Consider the following 22,066-nt stretch of genomic DNA (forward strand, 5'->3'; position numbering starts at 1 on the left):
GAGTGGAGAATGGAATCGCTTCAGTTCCTCCACATTGGGATCTCTGTTCCACTCCTTTAAGAGAAAAGATAACGCAATTGAAGTGGCATTGCATTAATGGCGGATCATGTCAGCTAATAATTAGCCAATACATTACATTGCCACATTTAGGGGTTTTTTTTCTGTTTAAATAGCAGCACAGTTCATTTCTCATGTGTGTTAAATCTTGTCTAGTAGATGCTGTGAGCAATGAATTAAGTGTGAACATCAGAACAGCATTCTGGACTGGAGCGGAAGTTGTCAAACTAATTTCTGACAAGTGCCAGGATGAGGATCGTGGCAGTTTGCATGTAAAAGCTCTGCTGGATGGCAAACTTCATGGCCCATCAAATTCAAGGACCAAAATGGAAAAGAACTTGTAATTTTTGCAGTATAATAAGTATTATTTTTACCTCACTTTCTACTGCCTTTGTTATTTAATAACCTATTTCAAGAAGAACATTTCCCTGTACTTTTATTACTTTAGAAGGTATTTAGTTTTCCATTCTATCATACGAAATTCAGGTTTTACAACTATAAAATTCCAAAATGTTTTACAAGTGAACCTGATCCTACAAAGACCTACCCATCTGTTTAGCTGAATAATAATAATCATTTATATTCCAATAGTGCCCTTTATCTTGCTTGGTCTGTACACAGAACCATCTGCTTCAAATTGACTGCCTTTCAGTCTCAGCTCTCCAAGAGCCCTGACCTTGTAATCTCATCTATGCCTTTGACCTTGCAGAGCTTCTCTGAATGAAGGATTAGGGTCTGCCACACACAAAGCAGCTTGTGAAAGCAGGGTCTAACATTACAGATTTGTAATTGAAGTCAATGAACTTTTTTTCCTGAGTATGACTTGAATTTCTGATTTGTTTTTCAGTAAGACAAAGCAAGGAATGGAATGTAGGTTCATTTTCTCCGTGTATCTTCTCATCTGAAATTCTCTTCTTGGTCAACTAAAGCCCTCAAGTAAATGTACCTCTGGCTGTTAGACTGGGCTGTTTATTCCACCCACTGGTTTTTCTCTCTTTTCCAAAGAGTAAATGCATTTTATTTTTCATTATATAAGCCTTAGCGAAACAAGTAAAGCTATCACTACAGAAGGGAGTACTTCCAACAAGCAAGCAAGCAAGAAGATTGCCTACTGAGGCATGTGTTTGATGGTAAATGAATTGTATTTGTGAATTGCCTCCTATTTACTGTAAGGCTTTCAATAGTAATCTTTCTTGAGCTAAATTACATTATCACAATAAAGTTAAAAGGAACATGATTTCTTCAGCCAAACCTGCTTAGTCATCAAGCACCCCAGCTGCTTTGAAGTGCTCCTGCAGCCCTAACTAATAGAAGAGTCTTACCATCATGTGGCCTTGCCTTTCATAGAGACATTATTGATGAGGTGTGGAGCATGTGGAGCACACATATGGAATATCAGTGCAATAAGTCTGCATGGCCTTTCCAGTTTGAGACTGGCCCTTCTATGTCTTCATGTCTCTTCACTCTAACACTGTGAAGCTTTGGAGTATCCAAAATTATTTCCTTACCCCTCTGTATACCTGTCTTACATTCCTTTCCTTAGCCTTAAATTCCTGTCAGTTTGTTTGTCTCATACATTCAGCGACTGCAGTTCTCAGAAGAATCACTTTAACAATGGACCCTGATTTCTTCTTTGCTATTAGAGTCTACAAGAAAAAGAAACACAAAACTCTTCCAAACTATTATATTTTGAGGTCAAATTATGCTATCAGCTGAACTTCTGAATGATCATCGTGTAGGCATCATATTTTGGTCCTGCTTTGAGCAGAGGATTGGATAGGGTGACTTCCAGAAGACCCTCCCCAAGTAAAATATTGGAAGATAAGACCATGATCCTGGTCTGTCAGGTGAAGCTTTTGAAACTGTAGCAGGCCCTTGGACTCTGCACCTCTGAGCTGCAAGAGCTTAGGGATGAACAGTTCACTGCAGTTTTTTCTACTGTCCTGATTGCAGTCATGCTTTAAATTAACAAGCTCTCTTAATTGTGTTTTTGGCATATTTTCTGTAATAAATTATTTTCTTATAATTTATAGCTCCTTTAATGCTTTTCTGTAGCACTTTTTGCAAGATAATAGGATCTATTGTCTGAAAAGTCAGACAATGGAAGAGATATTATAAACTGTAATTGTATGTAATTGCTGCTTTGTAAGTATTCATGGGGGAAAGAAAAGACCTCCTTATTCTTTCAAATTCGAGTTTCTCTGTACAAATGTATGTAAATCTGTCTTTTTCTTTTCTAATTATTTTCGTTTGTTTGTCCTAATGATACACTGAGAAGATTTCAGGCTGTTACGTGCAGGGTGTCAACAGCCAGGAGCTGCTCAGAATCACTCCCATGAGTTCACTGTGTCTTTCTGACTCTGGATGAAACCTGAGGAAAACTTGAAATGTTTGATCCTGTGAGGCACTTGGTGACTTCCACGCTTTCAAAATGCCATCTTTATTTGTGCACTTTTCTGTTGTTGCCCAGATAGAAGTTGCCTATAATTCTGCCCTTAGAAACACCAAGGAACGTGGCATGGTTAGTGGTTCCCATCCAAAATTTGGCAAGTGTTCTAAACGAAGGGGAAGTCAAAATTGTCCACCTTTGATACTGGCTTTTTCAGGGCATAAACAATAGTGAGTTAAGTTCTCAGTCGCTTGCAAGAGGTAAAAAAAAAAAAAAGAAAATGCCTGAAAGGGAGTGGATGCATCTGTATTGTTCTGCACTTTGTGTTGCTACATCCTTAAACAATCAAAATATTAAGTGTAACATCTTTGGGACGGTGACAGTTATTTTACAGTGGTGAAGACAAGAGGAATGGAAAATACATTCTCGTATTTGAAGCTGCTATTTCAAATGGTCCTTGGTGGCAGAGGACTGCCTTGCTATGATCAAAAATTAAGGAAGGTATAGATGGCATAGTAAAGAAAAACAGCTGGCAGAGCGTGGCAAATGATCTCTATTTCTGATCATCTGAGATGTTAGCAAGCTTTCTGATGTTTGCCCTTTTATGTGTTCCTAGCATGTTTCTCTGACTTCCTCTGGAATGTATTATGCTCCCCATAATTATTGCCTGTTTTCTGCTGGGAAAACAGAAAGCAAAGGGAGGAGGGGGAGCCCCTGAGATGATGTTTAAGCAATAAGTTCCCAATGTTTTATTGAGAATCCAGCATTTCCGTTAAGTAATTTCCCCAAGCAAGTGGGATTTAGTCAATGTTCCTAGTTATAATTAAATGATAAATCTTGGCATGGACAGTATCCAATATAGAGTAAGTCAGTTCTGCTGAAGCAGAGTAGCACACAAGATCCATTTCCCTAGGAAAACAACCCGGGCTGAGGAGGCTGTGTTCTCCTGTCAGAAGCCAGACAACAGGCAGACATCGCTGCTTGGTAACACAGGAGCTGTTTCAGCCATTTTCTGTATATATGCAATTTCCTATGAAGTACATTTATAGAAGAGCTTAATATTTCATCATCAGTGTGAATTATTCTTACAGAGCTCTTTATCGTTGTTGCTACTTGCAAGGAGAAACCATGCTAAGAGTAAGTCGATTACTGAAGATGTATTACAATGTGATTATTGCATTACAGATTTTCCTGATACTTCATATCAGTCAGTCAGCCTTTATAGAATATTTTAACAGAAATGTGAATTACTAAGAAGCCCATATGCATTTTAGCCTTTCAGCTGTGTTTTGCACATCTCAAAATCACATAAATAGTCTAAAGAGGGAACACTTTAAAGGGAAGCTCAGAAGAGGAGGCAGGATAACAGTCTGTTTAGTGCTTAAAACAAAAGAGAAAAGGAATAGATAAAGACAAGAATGTATTACCGAGGAATACCATCTTGTATTGTTTTATGTAGCTTTTTTTTCAACCATCATGCAGCTTCCAGGGTTGAAAATAGACACCAAGCAGTAACATAAGAACATATGGCCCTTATTAACAATGTGATAATATTTACTGACACTGTTCCATAAACTTACACGTAGCACTTGACAATGGAGGTTGGTAGACTTCATGCTGCTCCGTGGACTGGGAAGCTGTGGCACAGAGACTCGTGACATACACAGATTAGCAGCAAAACCTGGGCTAGAATCCAGATTTCCTGCACTTGGGTCATGATGATACCACCCCTCAGCACGTAAATGTGTCCCAATGGCAACAAAAACCACCAAACCCTGCCCAAAGGCTGAAGGAGGCCATTCCAAGGCGTTTGCCATTGGAAGGAGTCCCTCAGAGTAACGGTAAAGAAGAGAACAGTTCATAGGAGGGAGAGTGGGCGTGGATGCTGCAGAATATGGTATGGCTTAGGTAATCACGCATTTTAGTAAGACTTTGTGGCTTGTATTGCTGTGCACTAACACAGATTTTTGTTGCAGATTGCTTTTCCAGAGATTGGCCCTCTACATTGGGGCAAAGAAAACTCCAGACCACTGCAGTCATCAAGATGCCATTTTGAACCGGCCAGCATCTTCAGAAACCTCGCTGCTTTAGTCAGTAAGTAGCTGCTGCTCCTTTTCTAGGCCTAAAACTTAAAGTCTTTTACAACTGCCAATAATGTATTGAAAGGCATAGTTAACTCAATGTAAGAATGTAGGACCTTCAATAACTGTCAAGCTGAAAATTATACTGACAGTTATTAATGAAATGCCTTTAACTCAATATAAGAAGCTGATGGTAATGTTAAATGATAAAATATCATTACATATACTATGTCTTTGGTTTTCATTCAGTGGCTTCTCCCTGCCTGCAAGAAGAGGCTATGTCCTTGATTAGGGCTGACAGATTTTGCAGTAACACAATAATTAACATAACCTTAATTTATTTCTCATTAAATTGAGTTTAATTCTGGTTTCCTTGACACTTACAGTACAAAAACTAAGTTGATTTTAGTGGATCCAGTATTTAACCTAGACATTATTTACTTTTTTCACTTTTGTACTTGAGAAATGAAATTTGATACATTGATTTTGCTTGCTGGTCGTATTGAATTTATGTGAATTTACAAGTTTGAACAACACTGTCAGTGTGAACCTTTAAGGAGAATGTTTGCTCTCTGAAAACGTTCTGTTTGATTCATAATGTTCTTCCGTGACTCTGGAAGCTCACATTACTTACTGAAAGATAACGGCTTTGTGATTAAGCTTAGGAGACTTGGCCCAAGCAGGCGCTGCAGCTCAGTACCAGGTGCTCTGCTGCTCTGCACACCAGCAGGTTCAGCTGAAGCCAGAAGCACCTTGGCTGTGCTGGTTTGAGCTTTGACTCTACCTTAGTCTAAACGAAAGCTGATCTTGAAGAATGATCTCTGACTGACTCTACGATAGAGACTCTTGACTAGAATGTCCTTATTATGGCCAAAGTCTCTGTAATCATTAGTGAAGGTCTGCTAGTTCATCAAACATTCAAAGCAATCAGGAGGTTAAATCATACAGAACAAACACCGGTAGCTAATGTGTATGCAATATAATACAGCGGAGGAAGTATCTCTTGTGGGCAGAGAGTGGCAGGACTAGTAATTTTGTGAATTGTATCATTAATAAAATATATTTTATTCTATTTGATGCTGACTTTGGAAGGCTCCTGTATGATTATTATGTTTTTACGTATGAGAATTTTTTATTTCTAAAGGCTTTACCGGAGGCTAAATTGTGATCTAATACAAAATTCAAAGAGGTTCTGCTGAAATGCCATTAAAATTTTAACTTTATGTTCTTTCAGGGGTTTAAAAGTTATAGAGGCAAAGCTGTACAAGCCAAAAGGAATTTAACTGTAAGATTTCTGTGTTCTGTAATAGGTAGAATGTCCAACCTGACACAGATTCTTTGCTGGGCTACGTATTTGGAATATTTGGGTTTTCTCCTAGTAAATGGATGTGTTCACAAGGGGTTTCTCAGTACTTGATCTTTTCAGAAGTTTTTCACTATAAAGTTTCAAGTCTTTCAGTGCTGTTAAATTAAAATTAGATATTTCTAGATCAATGACAGGATGAGATGACTCTTCAGAGCTTGCCCGTGCTCTTACACCTGTGATACGCTCCCATCTAAAAGAAGCCGGGAAGCTGTTTGGCCTTGATTGCTTTTATCCAGGACCCACTGCTGAATTGCTCCCAGTCAGCTCCCAGTAGCCGTACACTGGTGTCTGACTGCAGTCTGTGGCTAGGCTGTGTGACTGGGAGTGCACTGGCCTGACTCCTGCCCAGCTGATACCCAGCTGCAGACCGACACCAACCTGCCTCTGTGCTTTGATTCAGTGGGAAGGGATTCTTGTTGACGGACCCATGACCTGGGGCATCCTCTGACCATACTCCCATCATTTCACAGAGCTAATAAATAACAAGTGGGACCTTGCTGAACATCTCAGAAGAAACCACTTACTTGCTTTCTGTGAGGAATTTAGCTTTCAAGAGAACTGCTCATTATATAGAAGAAATAAACTCTTGGCCTATCACTGACTCTATGTGATATACAAATGTCTTCGTAGGCTTATGGCATGTTAACTCCTATGATGGTTGTAATTTATAATCCAAAGTTATGACCCTGAGAAAAATGTCTTTTTTCCGGGCTGTTGAGCATTGATGTTCATACAGTATTTTTAATATGCTACAGACACTGATGGTAATTAAAATGCCTGCTGATGTCAGAAGCATCTCCAGTGGCATTTTTCCTTTATACTGTCCAGGAAAAAAAGTCCCAAGCCATCACGCCTCTCTGAAATTATTTCTACACTGATGATAGCTACTGAAAAATTTATGAAAAAGTTTGTCTGCTATCAAAAGCTGCCTCGTGGAACTTTCTTATGTTGACACTCCATCACAGCAGAGGAATATGCATCATCTCGTTTAGTTTTGGAGAATGTGTCTGCAGGACGGGCACAGTTAACGACTCCAAATAGGAATCATTCAAGAAATCACGGGCTGCATTTATCTCTGCTGTGGACCCGGAGCAGGTAGCAGTGCTACTTTGTTTGAATTGCAGCGGCATGGAACAGAGAGAAGTCAAATTATTTTGGGTGAAAGGGAATGAAAAGAGAGGGATTAGGACATGTGTGGAGTAAACTGGTTTTGCTCCTTCGATTTTTATGCTTCTCATTATCAGTTTGTGTAGCATCACATCTGCATTCAGTGGAAAAGTAAAACCTTTCTTGCACAAAAAGCTCTGGTGCAAAAGGCAATATTAGAAAAGCAAAACACTGAGCACTGATGCATCAAAGTTTAAGATTTTTACTATATATGTGTTACATCATATGTTTCATATCTATGTAGACACTGAAAACTGAAATTCCCGAGAGCTGAGTCTTCAGTCTAAATACACTGGTTATTTCCTGTCCCCCACCAAAAAGCCATGCAACTGTTTCCCTTTGTCTTATCACTCAGCTCAAGCTAAAGGAATTCTTGAATTCTGAAGTTCCACTCAGGATGGAATTGTGATTTTTGGGCCTTGGCAGTAGTTGGCTTTTGGCAATTTGTCTCTTTCTTGAACATCAAAATACGTAGTTTGATGGTAAGTGAAGAGTTGGCATCCATTCTTACCCTCATGACTAACACCTTATGATTGGGTTTTATTGAAATGGGGTGTTGAGTAATTAAGGACTCTCTGTGCTAATGAGTACTTAAAGCGAAATCCCAAGATTCAGTTTGCAGCAGACTGTTAGTTTTAAAGATTCTCTGTTGAAAATGGCTATCTTCTGCTTTTTTTTTTTCCTTAGAGATTCATTAGAAAAGTATAGCTTGTGTGAATATTAATAAAAAATAATTTGCTTGCCTTCCACGCAAAACTCTCGTAACAGAAGAATTTCCAGGTGCCTCGGACCATTTGTGCTGGAATGAGCACTGGGGTTTAGATATTTGCATTTGCACCTAAAAAGACAAACTGTCTGTATTGATTCTTACTGCAGGTGCAGAGATATTTATCCAGGAAAAATATGAATTGTAGCGAACTCAAAATGTGATCTGACTTAATCTCAAATTTCATGCTGAAATAACTGAGATCTTGCTCACCCAATCCCTTGAACCTTTGACTGTCAACTGGAAAGAAAATTGTTAATATTTCTACCCATAACACAAAGCTTTGGGAAGCCGAACTGATGAATGTCGGCAGAGTTTCTCCTGACTTGCATTAACCTAGCTATGATGGCAGTTTTCCATTGTCTGAATTTGTTGGTGTTCTTGTTTCTTCCTCCTTCTCTGCGATGAGAATTGAGTGCTTCGTTCCACAGAAATCAGCGGAGCCTCCTCTGATTTACACTGACATAAGTACCGTGCTCACCACATGGCTGTGTTTAACCCCACTTAGTTTTTGTGCCCTCCTAACTTGCAAGAATAACTACATTTTGTGAAGGGCTTACTGTTTCATTTAAGAGTCTTAAATGAAACACATGGTGCTTGCTGGGAGTGTGAATGAGCAGGGCACACTATCTCCGGTGCTGTGAGAGTGCCAGAACGCCGGGCTATTTTGGGATGAGGTACCAGACAGAATTAATGTGGTCTCTCGCAGAAATCAATGCAGGGTTTTGGTATTACTTGCGAGGATAAGGGTTTCTGTTTCGTCTTTAAAACTGTCACGCCCTTTGCAGCTATCCCTATCAAGAGCTTTAGCAGCCACGAGATGGATTTTGTGAGGACTGGATGTCATCTCCTTCGCTAAATAACCAACTGGTGTGGAGAGCCCGAGCGAGCCGGTGAATTTCCCTCCAGAGAGAATCACATTGAAATTAGTGGATAAAGCTGATACTTTTTCAGAACATCTGTTCCTGCTTTCAGACTCCTGATTGTGGTGGTAATAATATCAAGTGCAACTATCCAGTTTGTTCTCACTCATGTTTTCTGAATCTTGGCTATCGATACTGTTTAGCAATGTTAATGGGTCTCGCTGCTTTTCTTCTCCCCTTGATAGGCTTTCCTCTTTAGACATAATTAGACTTTGTTTACGCAAATATTTCATAAGTGTCTGTGTCAGTAAGCTCAAGTCTTTGTGTTGTGTTGAGCTTCTAATATTCATTAAAATCTTACATCATACAGAAGGGAAAAAGACAATTAAAAGACAACCCATATCCATGTCTAAGTAAACAAAATGTCTGATAAGAACCCTGTGACTCCAGTGACTGATACACAGGATTTCTCCCGAGTCACTGCCAAAATAGAAAAAAAAATCAAGGAATTTACCACTCTGCATTCTTAGAAATCCAGAGTTACTTGGAGTATTTGAATTTTCTGCAGATCTATCTATAATTGTTATAAAACCTCTTAACATGTTTCAGTAGACACTTTTCTGACATTTATTTGCAATGTCACAGCCTGGTATTAACATCATAAACTTTGTACCCACTTGAATGTGTTCCACTGTCCAGACAGTGATGATGGGGACACACAGTGACTTGATGGACTGCACGTATAAACCCACATCCTATGATCTTGGATCACAAATACGATTCTGCATTTTCCCTGTATTTCATCACCTCACTTCCCCATTCTGTTTCCAGTTCTAAACAAACAGTGCACTCCATGGCATCGAATTCATTCTCCGTGGTCATGACAGAAGTTGACCTTTCCTTCCTACTCCTTGTCTTCTGTATCGCAGCCTTTTTATTCATGACGGTGTCGTACCTCTCACGCAGGAAGTTCTTAGCTTCCCGAATAGCTTCCTCAGACACTGTTTGATGAAATGTATATTTCAAAGGATACAAAAGTTACCCTTTTAAAGGTAATTTTTGATGCTAAATTGCATCTGTTCTAAAAAAAATGTGGGAGATTTTCCCCCATTCTGCAGTTTTTACGTTGGCACGTAACGACGACTAATCCAAGATAAGCGGAGGACAGGCAATAATGAAACGTGGCAGTGCTATCCATCTTGCTGCATCCTCTATCCGTGTCAGCCGAATTCACAAGTGAGCATTGTTCCTTCAACTTGGCATTCTTCCGCACTGAATCTGTGAAGACCAAAAAGGTGGTGAGAAGATGAAGTGTTAAGGAGGTTTCTGCAGCGTGCAGCTAGATGACAACGAGCCTCTAAGTGACAGTGCTAAGAACAATTTGTTTTGCACCAGGAGAGTACACAGAGTAGTAATACTGATGCCATTTTATAAGAGCATTGCCTTGAAAAATTGTATGTGTGTGTATCTGCATGCACAAGCCATCTTGGGATTACTACAGCCGCATTTTATTTTGAAAAAAAAAAAGTAAATTCTTGGGTTTTGATAGCTGGCTTCTCAGACAAGACATAAAAGTGTTCTAAAAATGCCCTACTGCCACGTCCACGAGCTCAACAACGTCAGCACTGACAGCTCTGCTGAGGAAGGCCTCCAGCATTTCTAATTCTGTTGATTCGTCTCTGAGTAAAACTGATGGAGTGATAGAGACAGAGAGAAAGGAGTTAGCGGGTTATCTGGGTTAGAGATTTGAGTGCTGGAGCAGCTGGGGTCTGCGCTTGTTTTCAACAGAAAACTTAAGAGTGTTTGTAAATAAGTCTGCTGCCCTGGTTGCTGTGCCTAATGCAGCAGATGCGCTGCCACCAGCACGCTCAGTGCCTCGGACTGCCGGAGAGTGGCTGGATTCAATGGCAGAGGGTATTCTCCATTTTTCCTTTTCAAGAACGACACTTGCTGTAATCAGGTAGAAAATAAGCAGCCTTTGAAGCAGGAATTGTGGCCATGCGTTCCTGTCTGGAAATGGGGGGGGAATTTATTCGTTAACTTTTTGAAATTGTTTAAATTGTACATCTGGATTTAGTCTCTTTTTTTGCAGTTTAATTTCTTTTTTTTTTTTTTTTGAACCACTTTTCCCTCCTGCTACTTATTTATTACAGTCCTTCAAAGGTGATGCCACAAGGGAATGAAGCCTTTTCTAAAAGAACATTGCCTGTTCCAAAGCCCTTGGTTTGTGGGACATTTATTTTGTTTTTTCTTTGTATAGAATCTTTTTAAAAAAATCTAAAAAAAAAAAAAAAAAAGCTCAATTCTTTGCTTTCTTACCCTTCTCTTTCTTTAAAAGTGTTTTCTTATCAGAGGGATTTTTTCACAGCGTGCACAGTAGAACTGTATTCAAATCTAGGCCTTTCTTTTCAATATGACAATGGGCTTTCACATTCCCTGGCATAAACAACTCTCAAGGCAATAGCAGGTTTTCCTCAGTTTGTAGATATTGCAGTAGCTCCCCAGTATGCTTCAAAATGTCTGCAGCTCCCCTGGAGAAAGGAAATAGGACATTGTATCGTGAGCCCAGTCCAAAGCAGGGCTTCCTCTGCTCCCACGTGCAGAAGTGCCTTGCCATTAGGTGTTGCCAAAAAAGAGGCCAAGTCCTCCTAAATCTGAGGACTGCTCGCTGCACTGGGAAGAATTTATTAGCCATTTAACAGCTGTGTGTAGTACACTCAAAGGATGAATAAACAGTAATGAATTGGAGCAGCTTATGCTTTATTTATTTATTTTTGGTAGTGGAATTGGTAAGTAGCTTTGAATTATCTGGGCTGCCTCTGGTCCTCGCAGTAGGTAATTATGTGTTAGGCTTGCTATGATTTGTACAGTTCTCTGTCCATCTGCATTTCACCTGGGGAAATCCATGGTATGGGCTAAGAGCAGCTTTGCTGGCTTTGGTGGAGGGGAAGAGACAAAGTCTTGTTATTTGCGGAGTCGAGCTGGCAGATTGTCGTTGTTTCCGAGCTTCTTGTTTTACTGCCATCTTGTGCTAGTGACACAATGTTCCACGTTAGGAAATGTCAGCTCGGTGGATGAGCCATCCAATGAGAATATCTGTTCTCTCAGCAGGATGAGCTGAAAGGAGCAACTGCCTGCGTGCAAAGCCCTGACCTGGAGTGGGTTGGTTGAAGGGTCTGAAGGAAGAAAAACCATCCTGCCTTTCCTTCTCCGTTAACTCTTCATTTCCATCTTTTGAAAACACAATTCTCCATAGATCTTATTACTGATATACATGTTAATTTGTATCTTATTTAGCTTTCTAAGCCAGGTGCACGCATGCCAACTGCAACAGCAAAAGCAGATGGTCTAAGTTGCTAGGGTCCCTTGGTATTTTTTGAAAGAGGAGATATTGTTCTGAATATTCTGGCTAATTATGCTGCATACAATCTCATTTTTTCTGTGTTTTCCCCTTGTTTTGTTTGAGTAAGCTATGCTTTTTTTTTTAATTCTACATTGAAGGTGATTTGCTGTGTTTTTAGAGCAGAGTTCAAGCAGAATTCCTTCTGTAGCAGTTGAAGTTTAATACTCAGCAGTGCTCGATGCTTGGGTAGATATCAAGATTTTGTTGAAGGTTTTTGAGAAAAGAACGTGACAAAAGCTAATTGAAACGCAAAAGTGTTTCTCAATTGGAAATTCAGTTTCAATAATTGTAGAAGCATTATCACTGCAAGAAATTACCGGAAGCGAGAATTAATGTGGGAAATTGAGATGGAATCTGGAACCTTTCTCTGACGCAGATGCCACTGGCCAGAGTCAACCAGCACGCTGCCAAAGAGAGCCCTTCCCTGCTACTTGGTGCATTTCTGCCTATCTCTGAACTCAGCTGCCTGATCTTGAAAAGAGTATTTCACATATTTCAGGATGATTTGGAAATGAACAAGGTTCACAAAATACTAATGTTGCCAGTTAGTCTGAAGACTTGTTCTGTCTTCCCTACCTGCTCATTAAGAATGAAACACTTATCTGTTTGTGACAGGAGCTGGGATACTCACATGGGTGAACCAGAGTTGCATATATGGCATTGGAAGCTCAAGGTAGTAGGAAAAATATACGTGTGGAAGGGTAACATTCATTTCTGGAAGACAGATATTGGAAAGCATGCACTGTTTAGATCACATAGAAGTAAAGGTTAAAGTGGTCAAATAGCATCATATATCAGTGAATGGAGAGATACAAGCTAAGAGTCTGTGAACAAAAAATCTATTTAGATCAAAATCAATTTTAGGAAGGATGGCAAATGACTTAACTAAAATAAATCTGCAAGGCTTCTACAGCCCCTCACCAGCAGATTTTAGCAATTACCACATCCCTGCTACCAGAATCACATCACTGTAATAGCTCTTTGCTTCTCATTTAAAGTATAGGGAACAAATGCTATTAACAACTACTGTGTACAAATACTTCTGGATGAAATTCAAAAGCCATTTTTCCATTTCATCACTGAACTTCCAGGAGGGAAACACTAATGTCTTTGCATCTAGCACACATTAAAATTCCCTTGGAATTCTTCTCGCAATCCAAATAGTATTGGTTCAGAAAGGACTCTTGCTGCCTCAACTCTAAGGATTGGCAGGGCCAGCTGCAAGACAGCAGCGATACTTTCACAGTTTGTTAATTTGAAGCTGTTTCCTATTTCCTCAAACATCAAAAAACGTCAGGAGAGCATCGTGCCCTTAGCGGGAAGCCCAGCACAGAGCCATTAGGCAAAGAAGCGTGGAAGCGAAGTTCTTCACTCTCACGCAGACAATGTCAAAGCCAAGCTCTGGAGTTAGGATACGACCTAGTTAAATGAAGACCACGGGGCTCCTTTCTGTGAGACTTTCTAGACCTCGCTTGCAGGTGGTGCAAAGTGCCTGTGACAGAAGGCTTTGCACATCCCCCTTCCCTCCAGCAATAGGTGCAGCTGCTACAGCACAGAGCAATGGGAAGTCCATCGGGCAGGGCCTGGGCATCAGGTTTTGCTGCAGCCTGAAGCAAGGCTGAAAACACATCAAACAGAACCAGAACCCCTTTTAAATTGTATCTGCATTTGTTATCCTATCATAATGCATATGGATGAAGAAGATAAAACTATTTTTTTAAAGCCCAGTTCATTAAGTTCTGAGGAATTTATGTAATACACCTGCTACTGTTCTTTAGTTTATTTTGAATATTCTTTTTATCAGCTGCCAAATCCTTTTAGTGACTTTTCTTTCATGTTTTTTGGAGATAAAGCAACACATATTAGAGACGCTGGTTATGCCCTGAGTCGAGCACCTGACCAGAAAACTGTATTCTGTCTTACATCTTCAGTTTAAGCCTTGTTTGGGGCCCGAAGTCCTTCACCTTACTTCTAGCCCTTTATTGCCAATTGAACTGCTATTACTTGTGCTTCTAGTTCCCAAAAGTTTGATAGGAAGGGCTGCATTCCCAAAAAAGGGGAATCCTTTCCTTTCTGTTAGGATGGGCAGAGACAGAATTTGCAGTAACTCCACGAGCACAGGGAACTAGTTTTCCAGCTGAGCTGTGCTAAGGGCCCACAGGTGCTTTCTACTCATTGCAGTAGTTAAGTAGAACCAGCTGTCTGCATTAAGCCACCTGGCAGTGTTAAAATAGGAGGACGTTCTCATAGCAGGCAAGAGTATGGACATGGGAGTTAACACAGCTCCTCTGATGAACAGTAACTAACAAAGCCAGAGTAGTCTGTGATGGTCTGTGCAGACCCCCTAAGTAACTCCATTCCCAAAGTAGTCCAAGTTCTTTATTTAGGGTCCCCAGCAGAGGAGAATAGTTAAGCAATAACTGAGTAGCATGGTAGGGCTATCCTTGCCACTCGTGTACTGAGAGAGAGTAAATAAAAATGAAGAAGATAGTCAGATTGTAGTTTGGTCTTCTCTGATTCAGAACCTGTCTATTGGTAATGGTGAAGCCAGAGAAGCTAGGTAGCTTTTGGGATGGGACAAGCATCCTAGCTCGCTCTCTTGCATTAGCTCAGTGCTTGCTTGGAAGAGCAGAAATACGACGCATGCAGTGGAACTATCTGAAAAACTGAAAGGTTGCTTTCAATGCCTGTAGTACCAAGAAACCTGACAGACTTCAAAGATGTGACACAGCTTTCTGGCTAGTGTAGGGCTGCTGCATGTTTGTTCTGGTTGCACAAAGGTGGGATCCACCTCGAGGGGGCTGATGCTATTTGGCTTCCTCAAAGGAGTGGAAGAATGAAGTCAAGGTAAAGGAACTGCTGTGTCCCAATTCCCTCTTCTTGCTTTTGTTTCGCAGAAGATCATTAAGCCTTAGATGTATGTTGTAACTCTTTCTTCCTTGTGTCCTAAAAAGTAATGGCTGTGTTTAGAAAAGCAAATGTAGGCGCTCTGCTTTGTAATGAGGATTTTGAAATATATATTTAAGAAATTATCATCTCCCAGGAGTTAATTCATATTAACGCTTGTATCTCTCCCGGTACTAAATTGTAGAAAAGGAACAAAACTTTCCCCAGTACAACATGACTTAGCAACTCCTCTTTTTCTCTGCTCCCACCTTCAGCACAGAGCTGCAACTGCGTGCTGCAGGTGTGACCCCAGAGAGATAAGGGATTTCTCTGGAGCTGGATTTTCGTTCTATCCTCCCGCGGTGATCTAACAGAGTTTGTTTAATAACATTCCTTTTGTTCTGGCAGATAATCATGGGCTGGCCCAGATAGCATCACGAATTTGCTCCTTTCTGATAATAGGATCTTATCAGGGTTTCAGCAGCATATAGCATTTTACAGGATATGGCTTTAATTAAAATGACAATATGGAACAGCAGAGGTTAGATTTCCTAGTCTGGCGTCTCTGCAACATCAGACTGGAAAAGGACAAGGTAATAAATGTCTTTCATCTGATGTGAGAGAAAAGGTAGAGAACTATTTTGATGACATATTAATCATCTGCTGGCTAGAGTAACTGCACTTGGGAGTTCCAAGGTAAGCTGTCTGTGAAGACATACAATATCTATGGACATTGATGGTAGGTCCCTAATGGGCTAAAACTGAAGTAGCAGGGGTTGTGCCTTGCTTTCCAGTCACTGGTCTTAGGAATCCCTGTGTGGAAACCTGAGGTTTTGCGGGGTGGAATGCAAGATGATCAGAGTTCATTACACCAATACTTCTTTTTGAGAGAGGTTTGGGTCAGGCCTGGGCACACTATCACAAGAAAACTGAGTGTTGTGAGCAGAAGACTTCAGATAAAGAGCTGGTTAAAGAATCCAAACATCCCCCTCTCACAGTTCAACAGCTTTGCAATTCAGAGTTCATGAAAGACTGAAGTTGCCTGGCCCTGAGAAACAACTGTTGTTGTGGGGAAGCATCTCCTATCCACTATGCCGTGCGTGTTACCCAAGGAAGTTTATAACTTGAAGCTAGTTCTTCAGTATCTTGCATCAGATTAGTGCTGGCGCTGAGTGCTTACGTAGATGAGAAGCTTTTGGCAGCTCTCTGAACACACTCTTCTATGCCCCATGCAGAGTCAAAGCTCCAACTTCAAAGTTCACATATCAGAATTCACAGATCAATAGTAGCCCCCAGCCAGCCAAAGGTTCCTTATCTCTGCGCTGCTCCCTGGTAGAGCAATCAGGGAAGGGATAGCGAGTCCTGCCTTATCTGTAGTAAAGGCTGGCTATCAAAGAATCTGCTGTTTGCACAGCCTTGCTTTCTCTTCCATCTGCCATCTTAGGAACTCTCTGCAGTTCCTGTTCCTACTCACCAATTCAGTTTCTAATTGACAATAGCCTGTTCTCCCTCTCCATCGAAGATCGCCAGGAGACCACGTTGCAGTGGTGGCTGTAGGACACATGGAGGTGCTGATAATGTCAATGGCTGGTGAAAGAGGAGTGCGTTCTCCAATGAAAATTCCCTCTAAGGACAGGTTGAATTCTCACGACGCAGCTTTCTAAGGGCACCGGAATTTCAAGGAGGCAATGTACTCACACAGGACTTGAGGTTAAGCTTCATTTTCGAAACTGCACATCGCCAACTTTTATTTCTGGAAGTTTTCTCTCTTTGAAGAAGCAGCTGTGACACAGCAACACATCAAAGCAGGCATCTACCTTTAAGCAAGTTAACATGCCAGAAGTTTTCAAGTACTAAGCATCTTCTAAATTGGAATTTCATTCTCTTAACACCGTAGCGCAATCAGGGAGAGTTACACGATGTCCTAAATAACGAGGGAAGACAATGGATGAAAAGAAAAAAGCAGTCAGCTGACTTAAGGGAAAATAATTACTCTTACTCAGCAAGGCTGAAGTTAGGATTCCGGAATTGTTGAATTCCCCGATAAAAACCTTCTGAAAGAGGGAAATTTCCTCATTAATTTTTGTGCTTTTCTTCGTTTTATTCCTTCATATGTGTTTTGTAGCTTTTAGAAGCTGAACAGAAGTGTTCTATATCCTGTCATTGCTGGCTTTGAAACAAGAGGGAAAGAAAATCATCCAGTGTAATTCTTCTCCTGGATTTATGATTTTTTTTCCCTTGCTGAGTGCCGTGCTCTAAATGCCTGACGCGACGCTTGGCTTTGAGGCTATAACGTAACACACAGCTTGTTCTTTTCATTTGTGCATGCCATTGTCACTTGCAGTGCACTTTTCACTGAAAGAAATGGGTTTATGCCTTACTCTGCGAAATTCCTGGGCTCCCTGGAACGTCTGTGTTTAACTGCACATGAAATACCAACTTCTTATTAGAAAAATGCCCACATTCTAATCCAGAGAGCACAGACAGCGCTGCGAGATGAAGCACCATAGACTCCCAGTTACTGTGGGAACTTTCTAGAAAGTCACAGCTTTGCTTCTAATTCAAGTGCAGTCCTCTGGTAATATTAGTCTAGTGTCACGCTCCCCGTTAGAAAACAGAGTATCTGGCTTAAAAGTATGACATCTTTTTATTGCAGTTCATTACAACTACCCTTTAAATAATTGGTAATTACTATCCTTTAACCTTTAGTTCTTTCTTGAAACAGCAGTTCATTTTATTTTATCTCGTGCATTGAGGAAAGACAAAATCCGTGTTTCGAAGCCGCTTGGGTTTGCATCACGTGACGTGTGCTTTTAATAACGTCATAATTATCCTTGTGTGCTCTGTCACATTCTGCCTCACTTTCTCATAACTTTTCTTTATAGCACGATCAAGGAACCGTGTACTTCAACTGCTTGTGTGGCAGAAAGAAAATTCCAAGCACAGAGTCTGGAGGTGGAAGGAGAAGCTCCATGGTAAGTGCTGCACCAAATAATGCTGAACCCGAGCTTCATGCAGTGCCCAACTCCTGTGCAAAGGTAAATCGCATCCAAATAGAACGTAGGATCTGTGTGAAGTACTTCAAACATGTTGTAAGTGAAGTATTCCTCCTATGCTACCTGCCAACCGTTGACAGTTTCCGTGCATTTAGTTGCAACTAAATTCTTAAGACACCTTCAAGATCAGAGAAAACTGTTTTGAGTAAGTTGTCCTGGTAAAACATCAACATTTGAACTCAGGCCTTGATAAATAAAGCAAAGCTATCAAACAGAACCACAACAGGCAAGCAGTAAACCCGCATCCCGCTGCCTCGTTTTCAGAGGTCACTGTTTTCCCTGTCGCCAGAGAAAATTCAACTTTATCTTTCGTAGAAGCCCACTCCGACTAAGCCACTGACTTCATGGTCTCTTGTGTGATTACTTATGACAGAGTTCATTGTATTTCGTTTGAGAACATAATTAAGTCTTTAGTACGTGACAGCCGAGCGGCCGGTCACCGTTACGGCGCTTGCTGCTTCCCTCTACTGCACGGAGCCGGAATTGCCGGGCCCGCTGCGGAGCGGCAGCACCGCGCTACAGCGGCGGACGATGCTGGGGGTGGAGGGGGGGAATGCACCCGGGTGCGCGGTGCTGCGGTGTGGGGAGGCGGTTCCTTAGCACGGGGGGGGGGACCTGCACCGACCATGGCCGCTCCCATCAGCGCTGCGCCGTATTTAGAGCTGCCTTGCCTGTGTCTCAGTGCCTCGTTGCGGTCATTTGGCGCGGATTTTGATTCCGCTTCACCAGGAAGCCCCCCAGGAAGGGTCCTGTTCACGCGAGCTGCTTCTGCTGTGGGTGATGCCGTTCTCGCTGGCAACGTTCTGCTGTGGCTGTCCCTGAGCAGGCCGTTGGATCTGCACGCTGCAGGGACAGGCTCAGCTGGCCTGGCTCTCACTTGGGAGGGTTTGTACACGTACCGTGCAGGAGGACTGCTCTTATCACACCGGGGGTCCCATTTGTGCTTCATTCTGCCAGGTGATGCTGCACGAACACAAACGTAAGGGACCTTTTGGAGGTGGTGCAAAAACAGCTGGTGCTTGGTGCTGATTTCAGGAGAGGTTGCTTAATTCCGTGCAGCCGACTCCTTTTGTCAATTTTCAGTGTAACGTGTGTGTCAAACCTTGGTAAAGCATTTATAGGGCTTGTTCTTGACAGGTGAAATAGGTTAATTCATCCGAGAAAGAAGCTATGTTTTTCTTGATAGTAAAGGGATTATTGAAATGCTGAACAGGCTCTTTTCTCCATTCCTTCCTATAGGCTGGGTTTCTGATGCTGCAGACTGTAACACTAAACCTTGTGCTGATTATTATCAAATGCAAGTATAGGTTAGTGCTTTCCTCTTGTCCACACCTGCTGGAAATAAAAAGAAAGTGCTCATTCCAGTAAGCAGCCTCTAAATGCTTCTGGCTGATAGGGGATATACAGTGGGATTCACCTTCACTTTAAGCTAAATTGCCCAAATGTAGTGGAGTGAACCCAACCCGAATTGGGCTGAAGCCATGTGACAGGTTTGTTAGCTCGAGCATCAGGGCGCTGTTCTTCTTAACAGTATTGAGAGCATGGTACACGAGAGGCAAGGAATGCTGGGTTAGGTTGAAAATACAAAGACTGGCAGGACAGCCCATGAAACCAATGGATATCACTTTCTTTTTTCTGTATATATACAGAGTTTGGGGGTTGTTTTTTTTCTGCCATGCATTTAAAACAAAAAAATGGAGGAACAAGCGTGAGTATATGAGAACTCACTGAAGCTGAAATGTGGTGATTGAGCAGCTTGTGTCGACTAGCAGAGGGCATGCTCTCATTCAGCATGGGGAAACCTAATATCTGACCAGCTTCTCTTGCTGGAATCTCCTCTCAGTGCAGGAATTGGTTGCAATCTTTGTGTAGCTCTCATCTCTCCCTGCACAATTGCATTGCTTGCTCAGCTGTAGCAAGTTCCTTTAAGTCTCTTGTCTTTTGCAGCTACTGCCTCATCACTGCCACGCAGCGCTTGTTCATCTCTTGGTGGAGCTATACAGATCCTTTGATGTGCTCTTTAAATTACAGTTGTCTGAGATACTTAGCTCTTTTTTTTTTTAATCCACGGCTCTGAGATTCTTGAGCTTCTCTTCAAGATATTCAAGTGATTGTAGATGTGAGTGGATGGCTGTTATCTGCCATCCTTCCTACATTGCATTCACACAAGCTGCTCCTCCATCTTTCCAGATGTGACTGAGCTGGTACAAGGCAAAATCTTCCTGGCAAGCCCTGTGCATCACAGCAGATCCTGGCTAGCACCGCAGCGGGACATGTCACAGGGCATTGCTTGTCTGCTACGGTGACCTCCGCCTGGGAATGAGTTATCGAGGTTCATGCTTGTCTGCTGCAGTCCCCAGAGCAGAGCACAAGAGGCTGCTCTGCCTTGATGCAGCCTGGGAAGCATCGCTGGGGTCACGCACCAAGCTGCAGAACCACGTGCAGCCATCTGCTAATGGTGGGGTTAGCAGGGAGTGGCAAGAGGTTAGCAAACTTGTGTCAGGAGAACGGTGGGAGCTGCCAATTATTCAGCTCTTGGCTGCTCAATCACACGAAGTGGGGAGAACGGCTTATCTCCTTGTTTGGTATTTGACTGGTGAATGTCAACTGGCATTTCTCAGAAAATGATCCAACTCGCACCAAACTGTGCTTGTATTGTTCCTCTGCATTGTTGCTGAAATGATGTCTGAATCGTTGAGGAACTGCTCGACTGCTGCTTCCTTTCACTCACACCTGAGATCATCGAACAGTTGAGTTTCACAATGCGTTGGTAATTATGAGTAATTCAGAGCAATAGTTACTGGGTGGTCACCCTCTGCTTTTCTGCCGGAGATTAAGATGAAAATAATAATGCAAAGAGTTCTCTTCCCCTTTTCCTCTTGTTACTGAAGAGTCATTATAATGTGACCATTTCAGAGGCATAATTAGGTAACGTAATAACGTGACACCTGCGTATTTCCAGGCCTGTCAAAATTGTACTTAATTAGGGCAAAAATAATCTCTCATGACTCACTGTGAGGCTTCGGTGCATCAGTTAGCAAAATGGAGAGAAAGGAGCCGTGTTTGTGTGATTAGTCCAATGCATTCAGCAAATCAAAGCAGGGTGAAGTGTCCCTAATCAAGCCAAACATGTTTGCAATGCAAATGCCTGGTGCCTGCTTCAGCATCTTTCTCAGAGCACAGGAAGCATGTGGCAACGCCTGGGCTAAAGCTCAGACCATCTCATTAACCCCAGCTCAGAGCATTATCCTCCCATTGCTAGTTAGCAGATGATGTTTCTGTTTCTCAGGTTCCATATTAAAAAATAAAATAAAATTCTGAGCTTTTCTGGTTTTATCCTTTTTTGCAACTCTCCAATTCTAAAGGTCCCGTATGGGTTTCCATTGTCTTAGGACCTGTGATTGTATCCACCCATATCTCATTACAGAGCTGCAGTGATGCACAGTCACCGAGCATCCATCAGCTTTGCTGGCTAATTGCCCCAGGAAGCTCCTTGCGAATTTAGCTTTCCAGTGCAGTGTAAGTTTGGATGAAAAACGTAGTGATAACTTCCCACTTGAAAGCTTGGAAGCTTCCGGACTCGCTCAGTAACAGCCCTTTGAGAGCTGCAGCACCTCTGGCTGAGGCTGAAGTAGCTCACACCGTTCACATTCTTTGTTCCTGCCAAGGCAGAGCAGAACAAGGCTTGTGGGACAGCTCCTGTCCCTTACCCTCTAACTGTATTCCTGCCCTCAGACAGCAGCACCCCCCGGCTCTGAGCTGCGCTGTGCTCTGGGCAGCAGTGTTACAATGTTCTGAAGAAGCTGCTATATGAATTCCCTTGGTGATTGAATGTGTACCTTTTTCCTTTTTGCTTAACCACAAATTACAAATAGCTAAGCTACCGAACCGCTTGTCTACTGTCCTGATGCTTTTGAACGTCTTTGTTTGCTCTCCAAGCACGCGCTCTAATCCAAGCACGTCTCACCCTTGCATCATCTATTTCTTTTCGTGCCCCTCCTGGCCCAAGTAAAAGTTCAGAGAGGAAGATCT

At 41.9% G+C, this 22,066-nt stretch overlaps 1 protein-coding gene across 6 annotated transcripts in view; it reads left to right on the forward strand.

The window, feature by feature from the left end:
* UNC5D (unc-5 netrin receptor D) overlaps positions 1 to 22,066 on the forward strand; it is a 261,651-nt gene that overhangs the window by 132,679 nt on the left and 106,906 nt on the right. For all 6 annotated transcript variants that reach the window (XM_021374802.1, XM_021374801.1, XM_021374803.1 and 3 more), the window contains one exon: positions 4,423 to 4,540. The gene's annotated coding sequence lies outside the window, so the exon portion shown is untranslated. The remainder of the gene's footprint in view (positions 1 to 4,422; positions 4,541 to 22,066) is intronic.

This window comes from Numida meleagris, chromosome 21 (assembly GCF_002078875.1).
Source record: "Numida meleagris isolate 19003 breed g44 Domestic line chromosome 21, NumMel1.0, whole genome shotgun sequence".
In the NCBI taxonomy this organism is placed as follows: Eukaryota; Metazoa; Chordata; class Aves; order Galliformes; family Numididae; genus Numida; species Numida meleagris.